Source organism: Artemia franciscana, chromosome 6 (assembly GCF_032884065.1).
Source record: "Artemia franciscana chromosome 6, ASM3288406v1, whole genome shotgun sequence".
In the NCBI taxonomy this organism is placed as follows: Eukaryota; Metazoa; Arthropoda; class Branchiopoda; order Anostraca; family Artemiidae; genus Artemia; species Artemia franciscana.
In genome coordinates, this window is record NC_088868.1 from 14,437,013 (window position 1) to 14,454,639 (window position 17,627).

A 17,627-nucleotide genomic window follows, 5' to 3' on the forward strand; every position below is an offset into this window, starting at 1 on the left:
GGCCACTGCCCTCTCTTCTCCCCCTAAATCCTCCACTGCCTAGTATGCTGTTGATTGTATCCTGTCAGCCCCCCACCCCCAAAAACTCTTGAAATTGTTACGACATTCTCATAATTTCAAAGATCCCCTATAAAATCAACCATTTTTGCGTTTTTTAAATTTTTAACCATTGCCAAAAAAATACTTCACCGGTGTTTTTAAGAAGGGAGCCGCAATCAGTGAAGTCCATAAACACGAACAAACTTGGAAAAAAAATGGTATTAACAGCAAAAGTAATGACGCCAAAGATGTTACGAACGGTGGGGTGAGCGGGAGCTCCTCCCATCCCATCCCATGGAGAACAGTTTAACAATTTTTCCGATATATTTGAAAATTTCCTAATCATTCTAGAAATTTTCTCTGATTTAATCTTTTATTTTTATTAGAACACAACAAAATACCACACAGCAGATAAAGACAGAGGGGGGTCATGATAGGAGCTCTAAGAACATTACTCGAAAATAGTATAGTCATTTCTTTGCTCAAATATTGAAGCAATAAATCTTCCCTTTTCTATGTAAAAATTAATTTGTAACAATTCAGAAATTGCTTATCGGACATGGGTTTCGATGCCGACTAACAGCGGATACTGACCAAGGCGTGCTGCCCATTCGTGCACTAGTGCCCACGCGCGTTAATCCGATAACCCTTGGGGACGCAAAACTATGACAAGAAACTTCAAAGAAGGTGAAAGAAAAAAAATAGTAAATTGAAAGAAAAGAAAAAAAATCAAAATATGAAGATGAAAGAAAAAATCAAAATAGTAAATTCACAAGAATAAGTCGTTTGGGCGGTTGTAGGCTACATGTTACGTGAAACTGACCTTTCTATTTTAAAAAACAATTGACGAATTTATGAAGTCGCTTGTCAGACTTGATTCCAATGTGGGTTAAGACAAATGCAGACCAGTGACGACAAATGAGGGTAGGGGTGGGGGCTTTGCCCTGCCTTAAATCCCCCTAGTTTTGAAAAATAGCTTTTTTTCAGTAGTTTCATTGAAAAATTGAAACACAACGCAAAATCAAACTCTATTCTCAATAGATTTTAAAAAATACATTTAACCCCCCCCCCCTCTTAATTTTTGTGGATTGACGCCACTGATGCAGACTGGGCTAGAGATGGCAACTTATTACCCTCATAGCAACAGAAGAACGAATAGAGAGAAAAAACAACATTACTGAAACCATTCGTCTTGACTGGATCTATGTGAGGTGAGGAGGCTGAGACTCTTTCAAATTTATTTTAGGATTTTAGTTTCAAGTTTATGTCATCGATGTCTTTTTATTTATTTTATATTGTATTTTGCTTCTGATGGATGTTGCAAATATAGCCGAAATATCCGCTTAGGCTGTATTTATTGTCTTTACAAATGTCCTCGTTACCTTCTCTTGTTTTTATGATAGAAAGGCAGCGTGGTTTTCGTCAATATGAATAGAGAACAGATTCTAGTAGTTTACGCTCTTTATTCCATTCTTTCAGTTTATAAATTTAACGTGACTCCGGATTAATGGCAAAATCTGACCACAAAATTTTACAAACCTTACCACAGCTCTTTTTCCTACCTCTATGTTTACCGCAGCCTATCCTAATTCACCCGCAAGTGCACACTCGCAACAACCCAATAATACTTAACAGAGATAAACAGAGAATTTACTTATAAAAGGTGTTGCGCCTCAAAACTTTTCGTTCTCTTAACTTGCTTAAATTGTCATACAAAAAAAGGTGTAGCGTTCTTTTTACTACCACAAAATTTGACACAGCAGGTAAACACAACAACGGGTAGAAAACGTCGGGGTTATTTGGCATCCCTTTCTGATACACGCTATAGGGAATAAAGCAATTGATGTGACAGTAGGCTTATGGGTCCCCCTGTCCCATATATTGCAGGTTTTCTAGAATTTCTGGGCAATGCTCAAAGAATTTTTATTATTCCTCCCCATTGAAAAGAAAAAAATACGTGTATATGCCTGTGATGGAAGTCACAAAAATAAATCAATGCAATTAGATAACACTTTTAAACACGAAAGTACAGGACATTAATCTTTTGACGCAACGAAGCACAATTATGGAATAATTAAGCTTCAAACCAATTAACTAGAAAAAAAAGTATTCACAAGAATGACTCGTTAACATGCTTTTACATAATGCGTAAAGAGTTCTATGAGGGTTTTTTTAATGACCTTGTCAAAAGTTACGATTAACTGAAAAGCAGTAAAATAATACACTTAGAAGGACTTACTTTACATATAGTCAGGGTTGCCACCCCTGGTGTCTAGTGATTTTTATATTGCATAAACCAAAAAAAAATCATTGAATTTGCGCATAAATCACTAGATTACTGAAGAAAATCACTTAATCAACCAGAATATCACTAAAATCTAGTTATTTTTTTTTGTCACCGGGTTGCAAACTTGCATATAGCCCTTTGCAAAATGTCTGACAAAAAATGGAGATTTCACGCCCAATCTTTTAGGGCAAGTGACTATTGAAAAGCTTAAAAAAACGATAGGTACGGAGCACCAAAACTGGCCTTTATGCAAAATCAGTCATTTATAAAATTCCGAAACTTAAACATGAGACGTGATTAGGCTTTTAAGATTAATACACCCTGAAAAAGTGCAATTAAACAAGGTCTTTGTTTATAAAACATTGATAAATTGCCACATTTCCAGGATTTATTCTCGACATAACCATATGGCCTGGTAACTCTTTTTGTCTAAATGGGATCTGTCAAGCAAATAAATAACTCATTCACGAAAGGCGTTAAAATTCGTTTTTATTGTTATTCTTTGATTCTTATCCGTTTTTTGACACAATCTCAGTTCACCATCACTTGTTATTACTTAATTGGAAACACTGATCATTATATTGAAGGGTTGTGTGCATATTGTACTAAGATTATTATCAACTTACTAAATGCGGGCTGAATTAAAACCATGTTTCTCACGCTCTTTAGAAGTGGCACCTCTTTTTGAATTAGGATCAATAGGCTAGATTGTAATCGGTTTTCAAAACTTTGTATCTCTTCTCTTAAATATGCTGTTAAAATAAATATAACGCTGCGCTCAAATCGAAAAGGCTTTCATATAGTTCTTTGAAAATCAATTGGAAAGCGAGAAAGAATTTCCTAAAAGGAGGTATGCAAGGCAGTGGAAAAATTTTGTCAAAATCCTGGGGGGAGGCGAAATTGGAGCCGATTTTCGCAAATCAAGTGAAAATGATGTTGAAAATGAAAATGGGCCATATAGTACCATAAAGGCAAAGATATACTAAAGAAAACACTGGATATACTAGAAGACTAAAGAGACATGTTGATGAAATAATTAAGAGAGGTAGAGTGGCCATGTCTGCAATTTTTAAAAACCCAACGATAATGCGGATTAAAAACCTAAAAATGCATAAAAGAATATTTAATAGAAACGCAATTTACCCGTGATAGAATATGGAGCAGAGATATGGGGTGGAGAAACGGTTCAGCAACTGGAGTCCCTTCAGCTCCAGTATTGTAAAAGAGTGTTTGGTCTAGATCAGACAACGCAGTCACAGATTCTGAAAGGTGATTAAACAAAGAAAAACAAGTTTTTTTAAATGAAAGTAAGGAGCGACATTAAAACTTAAAACGAACAGAAATTACTCCGTATATGAAAGGGGCCTTTCCTCCTCAACGCCCCACTTTTTACGCTAAAGTTTGACTCTTTCTCTTAACTCTACATTTTAAAACAGTAACAATTTTTTTGAATTTCCAATTTTTTTGGTCACTTAAAAAGGTGCACTAGAACTTTAAATTTCCGTTAGAATGAGCCCTTTCGCGACATTCTAGGACCAGTAGGTCGATATGATCACCTCTGGAAAAAAAAACAACAAAAAAACAAATAAACACGCATCCGTGATTTGTCTTCTGGCAAAGAATGCAAAATTCCACATTTTTGTAGATAGGGTTCTCTTCTACAATAAGGTTCTCTGATACGCTGAATCTGAGGTGTGCTTTTCATTAAGGTCACATGACTTTTAGGGGGTGTTTCTCCCTATTTTTTATAATATGACGCAAATTTTCTCGGGCTCGTAACTTTTGCCGGGTATGACTAATCTTGATGAAATTTATATATTTAAAATTAGCATAAAAATGCAATTCTTTTGATGTAACTATTGGCATCCAAATTCCATTTTTTAGAGTTTTGGTTACTATTGAGCCGGGTCGCCCCTTACTACAGTTCGTTGCCACGAACTGTTAGATATGGGCCTGTTTTCTTTAAAGCTACGCAGGTCTATCTTAATGCTTAGATTGTGGTTGAAGTTAATTAAGCGGATTGAAAATAGACTAGTAAGAGTGGCATATGATCAGATGTTGAAAAGTGGTTTAAATACCTCGTGGTCATCCCAAATTAAATCATTCCTAGAAAAGGTAGATACCAACAGATTTGGAAAGCCAGGTACGATTTATATTAGATAGTCAGGAGATAAATCCTTAGTAAGAAGAAAAATTTTATATAATTAATTTACTTTGTCGTTAGATTAGGTATATTCATATTGTATTCTGTTTCTGTGCGTGCTTGTAGTTTGTACTGTTCTTTTATTTCCTTACTTGTTTGTTATTCATTTATATTTTGTGCGTATATGGCCCTTGGGCTTTTGAAATACACTTATCGATCTATCTATCAGACCGTTCGTGGTAACGAACTGTAGTAAGGAGCGAACCGACTCAGTAGTAACCGAAACTCTAAAAAATGGAATTTTGATACCAATAGTTACATCAAAAGAATTTAATTTTATGCTGGTTTTAAATATTCAAGTTTCATCAAGTTTAGTCTTACTCATCAAAAGTTACAAGCCTGAGAAAATTTGCCTTATTTTAGAAAATAGAAGAAAACACCCCCTAAAAATCATAAAATCTGAACAAAAATCACAACATCAGATTCAGCGTATCAGACAACCCTCCTGTAGATGTTTCAAGCTCCTATCTACAAAAATGTGGAATTTTGTATTTTTTGCCAGAAGACAGATCACGGATGCGTGTTTATTTGTTGTTTTTTTCCAGGAGTGATCGTATAAACACAGTGGTCCTAGAATGTCACAATAGGCTCATTCTAAGAGAAATTAAAAGTTCTAGTGCCCTTTTTAAGCGACCAAAAAAATTAAGAACACCTAGGCACCCTCTCACGTTATAGTCGAAAAACCTAATAATTATGTCTTTTGGGGCGACTTAATCCCCCACGGTCCCCGGGGGAGGGGCTGCAAGCTGCAAAATTTGACCACTGTTTACATATAATAATGGTTATTGGAAAGTGTGCAGACGTTTTCAGGGTGACTTTTTTGCGTTGAGGGGGGAGTGGTAGGGGGAGGGGGTTGCGTGGGAGGATCTTTCCATGTTGAGGACTTTATCATGAGGGAAGAGAATTTCCGTGAAGGGGCCCTAGGATTTTCTAGTATTATTTAAAAAAACGATGAGAAAATAAATGAAAAAAAGAGTTTTTTCAGCTGGAAGTAAGAAGCAGCATTAAAACCTAGAACAAACAGAAGTTATTATAACTTCGTATTACGTATTATATAAAGGGGTTCATCTCCTCCACAATACCTCATTCTTTACGCTAAAGTACTTTTAGTAATTTCAACTATTTATTCTACGGCCTTTGTGATTCAGGGGTCATTCTTAAAAAATCGGGACAAAATCTAAGCTTTAGTGTAAACAGCGAGGTATTGACGAGGGGGCGACACCCCTTATATACGTAATAAAAATATACAAATATAGAAGTTCGTTACGTAAGTTAATCCGTACGTTATGTATATTTGTGACTAATAAAAACGTTTGCAAAAAAAGTTTTAATTGCCTTTTTAAGTAACCAAAAATTGGAGGGCAACTAGGCCTGCTCTCCCATCCCCTTTTTTTTATCAAAATCGTCCGATTAAAACTATGAGAAAGTCATTTAGCAAAAAAAAAAATGCAAATTTCGTTTTAATTGTTCATGTGCGGTGAACCAAAATCAAAACATGCATTAATTCAGAAACGTTCAGAAATTAAATAAAAAAACAAGTTTTTTTAACCGCAAGTAAGGAGCAATATTAAAACTTAAAACGAACAGAAATTATTCCGTATATAAAAGCGGTTGTTCCCTCCTCAACGCCTCGCTCTTTACGCTAAAGTTTTTTATTGTTTTAAAAAGTAGAGTTGTGAGAAAATGTCAAACTTCAGCGTCAAGATTGGGCCGTTGAGGAGGAATAACTTCTTTCATATACGGAATGATTTCTGTTTGTTTTAAGTTTTAATGTCACTCCTTACTTGCAGTTAAAAAAATTGTTTTTTTTTATTTAATACTAAAAAAAACTAACCTGTTTCTCTGGATGCTTGATTATGCAGGATTATATTAGTTTTAATATGATTTTTTTGCAGAAACTGAATTTCAGCTGGGGAGCAAACTGGGGTTTGAAGGGAGGCAAATTGGGGTGTGGAAGAGGCAGTTTCCCCCCTGCCCCATAGCAAATAGCGCCTTTGATGCAATGTTTATCCTGCAGAGGCAAGGCGGCCTGGCTAGGGCGGAGAGAGCAAGGGATACTCTTGTCTTCAGGCACAGCATCCCCTAGGGTGCCATTTAGATAAACGCGTTTTTTGTCTTATTTATTTTAAATCTTCGTGGGTTTTGAATGCAGAAAAACCGACAATATCTTAGGGGATCAAGTTGAAACTCTCATGAGTGTTGGAGGGCCAAGTGGACTTCGAACTTTGACTTGAGTGGAAGGAACAGACATAAATCCAAAGGCAGCATATGCATCCTGGTTATCAAAAGAACATACCTATAATATTTCGGGAATAACCTGGAGGATAGACTGGAAACTGTCAGGTAGCATTTGGGACAGAAAGAGCGGGCATGGGAACTGCAAAATTCATGCTGGAGGAGGAGTTTAAACTTGTCTGTTTCCGAATAACCCAAACGTTTTAGCACTACAAGTTGCCAGTGGTGTCTACTCACGAAAATTTACTGGGAGGAGGAATTTATTTGTCAAAATCTGGGGTGTCTAGTTCATTGTTGTTTTTTTGGTTTTTATTCGACGGAATACCGAAAAAAGATATCCTTTAATAGAAACACCCTCAAAAAGAGATTTTTCCCAATCTAGAGGGGAAAACAAATCTAGGGGGTAAATGACCCCATCCCCATCCCCCATGCTAATGGATGCCCCTGTAGGTTCCCATAGGACTTAAAATCCATTCATATCTAAGTAGTGAGATAGATCAAAAAAAACCTCTGTGTTGTCACTATATCAAAATAGCGCATATTCAATATACCAGGACGTTTTTGTAGATCTAGTTGAAGGTTTTAAGAGGATAGTGGGATAAGTGGACTTTAAAATGTATCTTTGAGATGGGGAAGAGGAGGAGAGGACGCAAAATTTTTTCCTCCAATCCGCATAAACATTTTGGCACTATAAGCTACTGCGAGACTAGAATTTATTACCAGTGGACTAGCGACGCAAATCCAAAGACACTACGCGTACCCCGGTTATCAAAACGGTAAATCTGCAATATCCAGAAAACAGCATGGGGGAGAGAGTTGAAACTTCAGGTGATATAATAGGAATGGGGAAGTGACAAGGAGACTACAGCAAAAATAATACTCAATTTTGTGCTTTTGATTTTTTTTTTATGCGATAGAATTACAAGGATCCTATTTCATCATTAACATTACAGGAAGATACATCTCTTAGTAGCCTACACATTGTTTCAGTTCCGAATGTTAAAGCATATGTATTACTTGTATTAAATTGCTATCAGTAGACCAGAGGAAACAGACTAGACAGACTAGAATAGACAGATTAGACCAAACAAACTAGACGTACATTAATTCACAGTACCCTAAGATTCGGTATACTTTCTATTACGAGTTTGTTCTTTTTTTATTTCGGTATTCTTTAAAGAAGACTAAATGAATCTAAAAAAGCATATCAGTATGATAAAATGTTAGTTAGCCTTGCTAAATATTAGAAGTAGTAACAACATATAATATCCAGAGGGCTAGGATATTAAGCTAATAGCAACTATTTTGATACTGTAGTGATAGATCTGGCCAGTTGCCAGTCTCATGTTCTGAATGACTTTTTCTCAATTTTTTGGCAAGCTGCTAAAACGTCTTAATTTAGTAAGGTAAATTGCTCTAACATAAATAACTCAAAGGCATAATAATTGTGTCGTGTAGGTCACGCATCCATGCTATGGAATGGGTCGATAAAAATGGAGCTAGCAATTTACATATTATGTTTTGCTAGATAGCAGTGGACATAAACATAGGGAAAGCAAAGAATCGGGGCCAAGGGCGGATCCTCAACACTTCGCTCTTTACGCTAAAGATTTTTAGCACTTCCAAAAAGCTACTTTTGTTCTAATTAAAAGAAAACAGTGTCTCTGGAGTCGTTCTTAAAGAATAAGGAACGAATTCAAACTTTAGCGTTAAGAGCAAGGTGTTAAGGAGGAACAACCCATTCATATACGTAATAATTTCTGTACGTTTTAAGTTTTAATGCTGCTCCTTACTTTAAGTTGAAAAAAACTTTTTTTTTACTTAGTTTCTGATCGTTTTTTTAATAACGCCAGGAAATCTGGCTACACCTCCACGGAAAAATCCCTCCTCCCCATGGATTTATTCTCTAGGCAATTCAATCCTGGTGAAAATTTACCCCAGACCCCAACTCTTATTTTCTCCACAGGTAAAATTGAATCAGCAAACAGAAAGCAAGACATAAGAAGAATTTCGTATAGGGATTCTGGCAAACTCCTCTGATATAAAATTTTCCTTGAAAAATTCACCCCCTGAAATCTTCCCTGCCCGCTTAAAATTATCCCGGTGGAAAATTTCACCAGTAGGAAATTCCTCCCTTCACACGAAGAATGTATGCATACTTCCCCATAACAAATACTACATGTAAACAATGAGCAAATTTTCCAACTTAAAGACTTCTTCTCAGGGACTGTGGGGAGTCATGATATCTCCACAGGCATAGTTATTTGGCCTTTCAACCATGCTGAACAAAATGGCTATCTCAAAATTTTGATCGGACGATTTTGAGAAAAAGGGGCGTGGGAGGGGGCCTTGTTGCCTTCCAATTTTTGGTCACTTAAAATAGGCACTAGAACTTTTAATTTACGTCCGATCAAGCCCTATCCTGATATTCTAGGACCTCTGGGTCAATACGATCATCCCTGGAAAGAAAACACGTATCCGTGATGTTTCTTCTGGCGAAAAATACAAAATTCCACATTTTGTCGGATAGGAGCTTAAAACCTCTACAGTACGATTCTCTGAAACTCTGAATCCGAGGGTGTGATTTTTATTAATATTATATGACTTTTAGGTGGTGTTTCCCTCTTTTTTCGAAAATAAGGCAAATTTTCTCAGGCTCGTAACCTTTGATGGGTACTATTAAACTTAATGAAACTTATATATTTCAAATCAGCATAAAAAGCAAATTCTTTTTTGTGTATCTACTGATATAAAATCTCCTTTTTTAGAGTTTCGGTTACTGTTGAGCCAGGTTGCTCCTTACTTCCAGTTTGTTACCACGAACTGTTTGATTGGCCGTGGTTCGAGCTAAAGTAGCCAGATGGGACACATTTGCGCCGTTTTGGCGCTTTTTGGGACAGTTGCACACATAATTTTTCAAATCGGCTCATTTTTTTGGGGGGGGGATCGTTCATTTGGCTCATTTTAATTAGAAAATAGAGCTTTCGGCACATTTTCGCTTTTACGGCGGCTCAACTTAAAAAAACAGACGTCTGGTAACATTGGTTCGAGCACATTTGGAGCTAATGCTCCAACCGTAACATAGCTTAAATGCCATGCAGCAAATTAGCTGTATTAACCTGCAATAATTTAAGAATTATTCGCGACAAGCCGTGTCGCAGTAGCAAAAAATGCATGGTATTCGCGAATATCCAAAGGACAGTGAAGCTCACACAAAAGACCGGCTAACGATTATCAACGCGAATAACGGCTGAAAAAAACATGTTATTTGAGCGATCACGCTTCCATTGTCATAGTCAATTATTCTCAATAAACTAGCGTTAATAATTGGATATCAGTCATAGTTTTTGGAACGTTTACAAAAATAATATTCATTTGCTGAAGTTATTGATTGACCCACGCATATAAGGCAGTATCCAGGGGGTGGGATTAGAGGGGGGTTGAACCCCACTTCACCAAAAAGGTGGTACAAATCATAAAAAAACGTAAGAAAATGAATATAAACACATTTTTATGGGTTTCCGAAGTTTTTTTGTGGCTCCCGCCCCATCCCAAAAATAATCCTCGTCAAACCCCCCCCCCCCATAGAAAAATCCTGGGTGCGGCTCTGCACGTATATATAATGAAATGTATACAAACTTTTTTTCTTTGTAAAAAAAAGGAGTTGGAAGTTCTATTAAAAGTCATGAGCGTAGTATTTTGATTTACCGCTAAAAACTAATTGCCAAAAGCACTTTCCACTAGCAGCATAAATTCGCTTTCCAGGTCTAGCCAATTCTTGTTATCGTGTGGATGACAAGACGGCAGCTTTCTGCTAATCGTGAATATCAGATGGAAAACTAAGCCGGCTTTGCCAGCCCGCTCGTGAATAACTCCCTTTCGATTTTCCGACAGAACGTTCTGATGGCACCGCTGAACTTTCTAATTTTGTGAAGAAATTAAATTTTGTTGGCCTAGCAAGTAACCAAACAGTAATAGAAAATATCAGACTTTGACTGGAATCGAATTCCGTAGTTTTTGAAACAAAAGGGGCTAAAATTAGCCAACCCTTTTAAAGGGGTGCAAACTGAGACAAATTACCTGAAGCCAGAACAGAGCATCTGAAATATATGGTTGAATCGAAGTTGAAGTGCCCACCATTTTTCACTAGGGCAATTTTCGAAAATATTATTCAGACACAACTTAATTTTCGTTTTAGATTCGATATGTACAGCATTTTATAGAATTACAACTTAAAATTGCAATCTTACCCCTATTACCCTACAAGAGTACATGCGTAGCTCTGATGGGCCCCCTTTCCCTCATGCCCAGTCGATATTAAATTTTGTGTGTTCTTTTTTGGGGAAAGGGTACGTTCTAGTGCATGGTTTCGAGATATTGACTTCGCTGCTCATCTTCTTTTCGCTGAGTCTTCTTTTGAACTCAAAACCAGAACAACAAAATTCGTTACGGTCGATTGCATTCAGAAATGTCCATTTATTGAATTTTTAGTCACCTCCCCTACTGCTTGGATATAGCCTTAGGCTATACACAAATTTTTGGCTGACTGTTGATTATTAGTTTTGTCTTTTTTATTCAATTGGCACTAAGAGTCAAATTTGACGAGAAATGCGTACAATAAATAATCCAACAACAATAAGAAATTTATTATAAATTACATCTCGGTAATTGCATACCTATGTTTCCTCTAGTTTGTATTTACAACAGTGACAGGAAGCAAAATATTTTGAATCATAGGCTTGAAAAATGGATAAATTTGATCCAAAATAGAATCTAAAAATATATTTCCCCTTGCCTCTCTACTTCGTGTGTTGACGCCACTGTAAAATACATCTACATAATTGCATAACTGTGTTTTCTCTAATTTGGTACTTCAACAAGTGACTGCCCAGGTAAGCCTGATTGAAGGGGGGTCTCACATTTACGTCACTATAAACATTAATAAATTAATCAGAAAGTCGAAAAAAAAGAATCAGTTATAATATCCCTCAATAAATCATCCACAAACCATGATATTCAAACATCTGGTTCAAGATAAAACTTACTCAGATATTAAGGACTTTTTTAAATTACTCTCTAAGTTAACGGATCCAATCCATTCATATCCTCAACAGTTCAGAGTTCTCCAATACTTCACATTCGGAGTTCTAAAACACACTGAATTAATAAAACACAAAATCCCAAATGAAACATCTCTCACATGTGAAAAATGCTCTGCCCACTCAGCGGCACCTCTATGACGTCACATTCAATGATTATTAGTATTACTATGTGCAATACAAAGACGGTAGTTGTTATGGTATAGTTACAAAGCTCATACAGACGAGCTTCCGATTCTGTCAATACCAATCTGATTTTGTATAATAGGCCGATGCAAGAGTTGCCAAACATACAGTTACGCTGGTTAATTAAAGTATTGGGGAGGGGGCAAAATTTATTTTCCAATATCCAATTAAAGGGATTTTTTATGAAAATCCCAGAAAAATTATATTTCTTAATGAAAATGCCAAAAAAGGTATTTTTCGATGTCTAGAAGGGCAAATAGCAGGAAGGGGAAAAATTGGAACCGCAAATATCAAGGAGGGGGGAAAATAGACCGCCTTCCATGTGGTGCCGCTGATCACAAATATACTTCGATGTTATAAAAGCCTTCTTTAGCCAGTCATATTATTCCGTATGTAAAGGAAGAAACAGAGTAACTCGAGTATTTTAACCTTTTTATTTATTTACCCGTTGTTGTAATTTCAAACTTCCCCGATTGGCTCTTTTGTCTGAAATTTTGAGAAGGTAAAAAACCGACAGTTTGAAGGATAACATTTTTGCGAGTAAACATAAAAAGGGGGCAATGATCCCTCCCAAACTTTGGTTTGTCCCCCACCCGTCGGACCCTAGTTTTCTCCCAAGCTGAAATTTAGTTTCTTTAAAAATCTTGTCAAAATTAAGATAAGTCTGCATAATTCAAGCATTCACAGTAAAGAGTCAGTTTACTTTAGTATATCTTTACCTTTATGGTACTATATGGCACATTTTTCATACTATAATTTTCATTTGATTTTGTAAAATTGGCTCCAACTTTGCCCCCCTCCTTACAGGAGTTTGACGAATAACGCCACACATTGTGGCCATGAGGACTCTTATCTTGAAGTCCTCATTAAAAATAATAAATACCTACTTTATTCAGGTACGCAAGCAGGATTTTATTTCGGTAGCGATTCCGACTTAATAAATTGAATTTCTGCTGTAAATTATCAGGAATGCTTAAATCGGAAATTCTCATTTCTTCGAAGCTAATGTTGGGAGTCGGAGCAATTATGTTTAAAGTTTCAGGAATCGAAGTCAGTGTTGGAGTCGGTGATAAAGTAGACCGACTCCACAGTCTTGATTTCTAGCCTAGTTCTTTGATCTCGATAATATGTTTAGCCTAATTTCTAGCTTTTGATTATATTTTTAGCCTCGTTTCTAGTTTATATTTTAGCCTAGTTTTTAGCTCTTGATGGCATCTTATTTTAGTTTTGTTTCTAATTTTTACGATGTTTTATTGTCAAAGAATTACTTTGGCTATAAATTTTTACTTTTGAAAGAGATTAAAAACTAGCTTTGTATTTTCCTTAGAAACAGGGGTTAATAGAAATGGCAGGATATTCAGCCATAGATCAATGAATGTTGTCTGCAAAAGTCTGCATTGACATGTGCTGTAGCAAATCCCGCAAGCTCACATCTACGAAGGCTATAAAAACCCTGGACATTTTTCCAGTAGACAATTGTGACATTAAGATCTGCAGTATCTATTCTTTATCACTTTTATAGGCAGTCAGTTTTACGGGCTTTATCAACAACATAGCTTCTGACCTTGGGTCGGGTGATTCAATTTGTAAGTAGGTTATGGGCTGGCAAAAATCCTTATGTAGGCTTATTATTTTAACAGTAATTTTAGATGAAGACGTGACTTAAGTTCTTGCAGACGAAAATCTAAAAACAAGATAAAAACGACAAATTAGTAAATGCTCTTTGTTTTTCCAAAACGGTTTATTTTTTACAATCACAATCAATTGCAGTCCAGGTCTCGAAGTATTACTTAGCTGATGTTACTGATTATCATGGATTTTGATAATAATACACTTTTAATCCGTTAACAGGGTTTTGTTTTGAGAAGGAGGGGTCTTAAAACCACTTTTAAAAAAAACAACAAAAATTTGTTTATACATGTTTTTGTTACTTTTTTGCGAGCCGGACAAAAATTTGGAAGGGTTGTCAAACCGACCCCCCCTCCCCTAGAAAATGTCATACATATTATTGATCTCTTTCAAGGAAAAGGAATAGGAAGTAAGCCCTTTCGCACTTTTTTGTTTGAGAAGAGGGGGTACTTTGGAAAAGAAGCCAATATAGGTAAATTATGAGAAGAAGAGAAGAAACTATAGGATTAATTGTAAAATTGCAAAACGTCAGGGAGCAGGGGAATTTTGTCGAGGTCCCTACATATGTATATGCCACTAGTGTTGAACTGATATTCGAATTGATATTTGAGAGGATGGGGTGCTTTGGAAAAGAAGTCAAGATAGGTAATTTATGAGAAAAAAGAAGAAATTATAGGATTAATTGTAAAACTTCCAAAACGGCAGGGATTAGGTCGAGGTCCCTGCTTATATATATGCCACTAAGGTTGAATTGCTATTCGAACATACTAAATCTTCACGTCGTTCAAATGAAGACACACATCTTTGCTCTCTTTGAACCTCATTCACCAAACATATAAAGCACCACTTACTAATATCTAGATTCAAGATGAACTGAATAGATGAATGTATTTCAGGACAAAAGGCCATAACACAATAAAGAGCTTAACAAATAATGACCTTACTTTACTCAGCCATCCTTGTTGGATGTTTTGGGGCCACTTCCCCAGCTAGCTCATGTATTAGCGGTTGGCATATTGTTCTATCTAGTGCGATACTGGGCTATCTTGACGTTGTTGAAATCGAACTTCTCAGTGGATCGTTTTCGTGGTCTGCCCCGTGGACAAAAGCTATGAAAAGATCCATCAAGGGCGATTTTCGGGACGTGGCCGAACCAGCGCAGTTGTTGTTTCTTGATGTTGCTGAGAATGGTTTCAGTGGCCTGGAGAGTATTAAAAAAATAATCCTCTCGGGCTGTAAACTATTCTCTGTGTAAATCATTTTCTTTGCTTAATGCTTTGTCGGCAAATGTATCACAGTAGTTACTTATAAGGGAATTTTGTAGGCTTAGAAGAATCAGGTAGGATACGGCAAATTTTTGAAATAATTTGATCTCATACCCAATTACAACAAAACATTTTATTTGGCTTCTAGAGCTACATCTAAAGCTATGTGTGCATCAGCGTTTTCAAACAAAACGCTAAACAAATCAGCAAATTGAAATACCAATTTTCTCATGTTATGTTGAAAAACATTTTTCTTCACTTTCATTATAAGGGAATTTACTTATAAGGGAATTTTGTAGGTTTAGAAGAATCGGTACAGCAAACACTAAGATTTGGTCAAAACCATCAACAGGACCATATCTAGGATTTTTATTCTGGGAAGGGGGTATTTTTTCGGGGGTGGAAAGGGGTACTAAAAAACATTAAAACGCGCATCTTTTAAGAACTTTTATTACGTTTTAGCGATTCAGACAAAATTTTGGGGAGGGGCGTTGAAACTCTCCATTTATACTAACTCAGTTTAAGATGAAACATTCACTTGATTAATACAATATGCTTGCCTAGATCGTATCTTGTTTTCAATACAATTAGAAGTTTATATATTTTTTTTACCCGTTATATCTCCTTCTCTAAAATGCAGAAATAGGTAAATTTTGAAGTTTTTTCTTATGCCAGAATTGTTTTTTCTTTTCTTCAAAGTTGGCCAAAACCTTTCTTAGACCAACAATTTGTTTTTATAACATCTGAAAAACCAAGACGTTTTTTTGCTATCCTCTAAACATGATTATGCGTAGTATACCATCTTTTTAATTATCATAGTTAAAATAATGCGTGGTTTTGGGGTTTGTTTGACCTGGATGTCACCAAAAGTGCAATATGGCTGGGACAGTCACGGACGTAGGAATTTTTTGGAAGCGGGGCAATAATCAAAAATCTATTCAATAATTTTAACAAGAAATGCCTAGAAAATAGGTAAACTTGAGATGTCAAGGTATTCCAAGTCCTGAGCCCTCCCCCAACCCTGTATTCCAGTATTCCACAAGGTACTAAAGCTACAAATGATTACATTCAAGAAGATTGGGTGCTTTGACATCGGAGTCCGATGTTGGATCAGGCTTAGTGCAGACACATAGTTGCCAAAGAAAAGAATACAAACTATGAAACCAGCTGCAGAAGAATGCTGACAACGCTCAAATGCGTTGACAACGCATTTGACAACGCATTTTGACAATGCGTTAAGCTCAAATGTTGACAACGCTTTGCTCCAACGACAAGTATTTGCAATATTATCATTTTAGAATATTATGTTTATTATATGTATAACTTCTTTTTATAACAATATTGACAACATGGGCTCAGCAGTGAGTTTGCTGTTGAAACTGAAAGAGGGTGTTATTATTTTTTGATAACATTAACTCTTTTTATTCAAGTTACTTGATATTTTTTAACTCTTTTCAAATTTTCGCTTACTTTGGGCTAGGGCTTGTTTTTTATTAGGTTTACCTTTAAGAGGCAACCATGATTAGCTGAGAAAATACACAGAAAAGTAGAGGTGTCAAAGCAGCCAGTGGCGGATCCAGGGGACGCGAGCGGCGCCCCTCTCACCAAATTTTAGATTAAATTTACGACCATTTCCACTACCTACCTACGACACATAATTGTCGAAGTTTCCTTTAAAATGCGGGTATTTCTTTGTTCGCAAGTTTACTGAAGTAACCTACTATGCACACCCCCCTCCTTTAAAGAAAATTCTAGATCAACTCCTGAAAGCAGCGGACCACTAATTATTATAAAACTTATCATTGTATGCAAAATATACATTTATCCACTATGTATTGTCTGTTGTGTTTATGGTTTCTGTAGCAATTGTTCTTTTGGAGTACTTCAGACACCAAGCCCGCCATGATACGCTCTTGGTTAATAATTTTGCTGTTATTGTTACCATTTACCCCTAGAAATTACCCCTAGTTTAATTCCTCATACCCTGTTAAGACTAGTGTCACTTACATTCGAAGGAAACTATAGGGAAGCAAAGATTTTTTGTAATTCTGAAAATATTTTCCAAATCTAGGGGCGCTTCTTTTCAGTGAAAATACCAAAAAAGGTATTTTATTTTAAATCTAGGGGGTAATTGCCCTTGTTTAATTGACACTCATGTCCAGCTCTCAAAGACCATGCGGTCGAAATTTCGAGATTGGAAAAAAAGGGGGACCCTATCACTCTGTTGACACTACCATGTTGACTTTAATCGTTTTTTTTTTTTTTTGCAAAACGTTCTCTGTTTTTACTATTTCTATCGTAAAATATTGAATGCAGCTTCCGAAATTTCGCACGCTAAAGCATATTAGGTACAAATCCCATTTTGACTTTATGTGTCAGTACTAATTTTGTATTTATATTTATTAAATCTAGCTGCGTGATATAGGAAGGACAAATGTCTGATTACGAAACTTGTTGGCCTCTTTTCCTGAATCCGATTAATAATTGGCTAACTAGCATCAAACCAAGGGAATCTTATGGTATTGGCACATTTTGGCCACAGTAGCTACAGGAGATCTCAAGGCGTGAAATTAGGCATGGAAATTTGAATTTACATCTCATGGTTTTGCATGAGGTGTAATGTTTAGACTCGTAAATAACAATCAGTAGTATTGTCAAACTGCTAACAATGAAATTACAAATTT

General features: G+C 36.2%; 1 protein-coding gene across 1 annotated transcript in view; it reads right to left on the reverse strand.

The window, feature by feature from the left end:
- LOC136028438 (A disintegrin and metalloproteinase with thrombospondin motifs 6-like) overlaps positions 1-14,830 on the reverse strand; it is a 195,450-nt gene extending 180,620 nt beyond the window's left edge. Inside the window, exon 1 of the mRNA XM_065706281.1 lies at positions 14,623-14,830. The gene's annotated coding sequence lies outside the window, so the exon portion shown is untranslated. The remainder of the gene's footprint in view (positions 1-14,622) is intronic.
- Between the last annotated feature and the right edge of the window lie 2,797 nt (positions 14,831-17,627).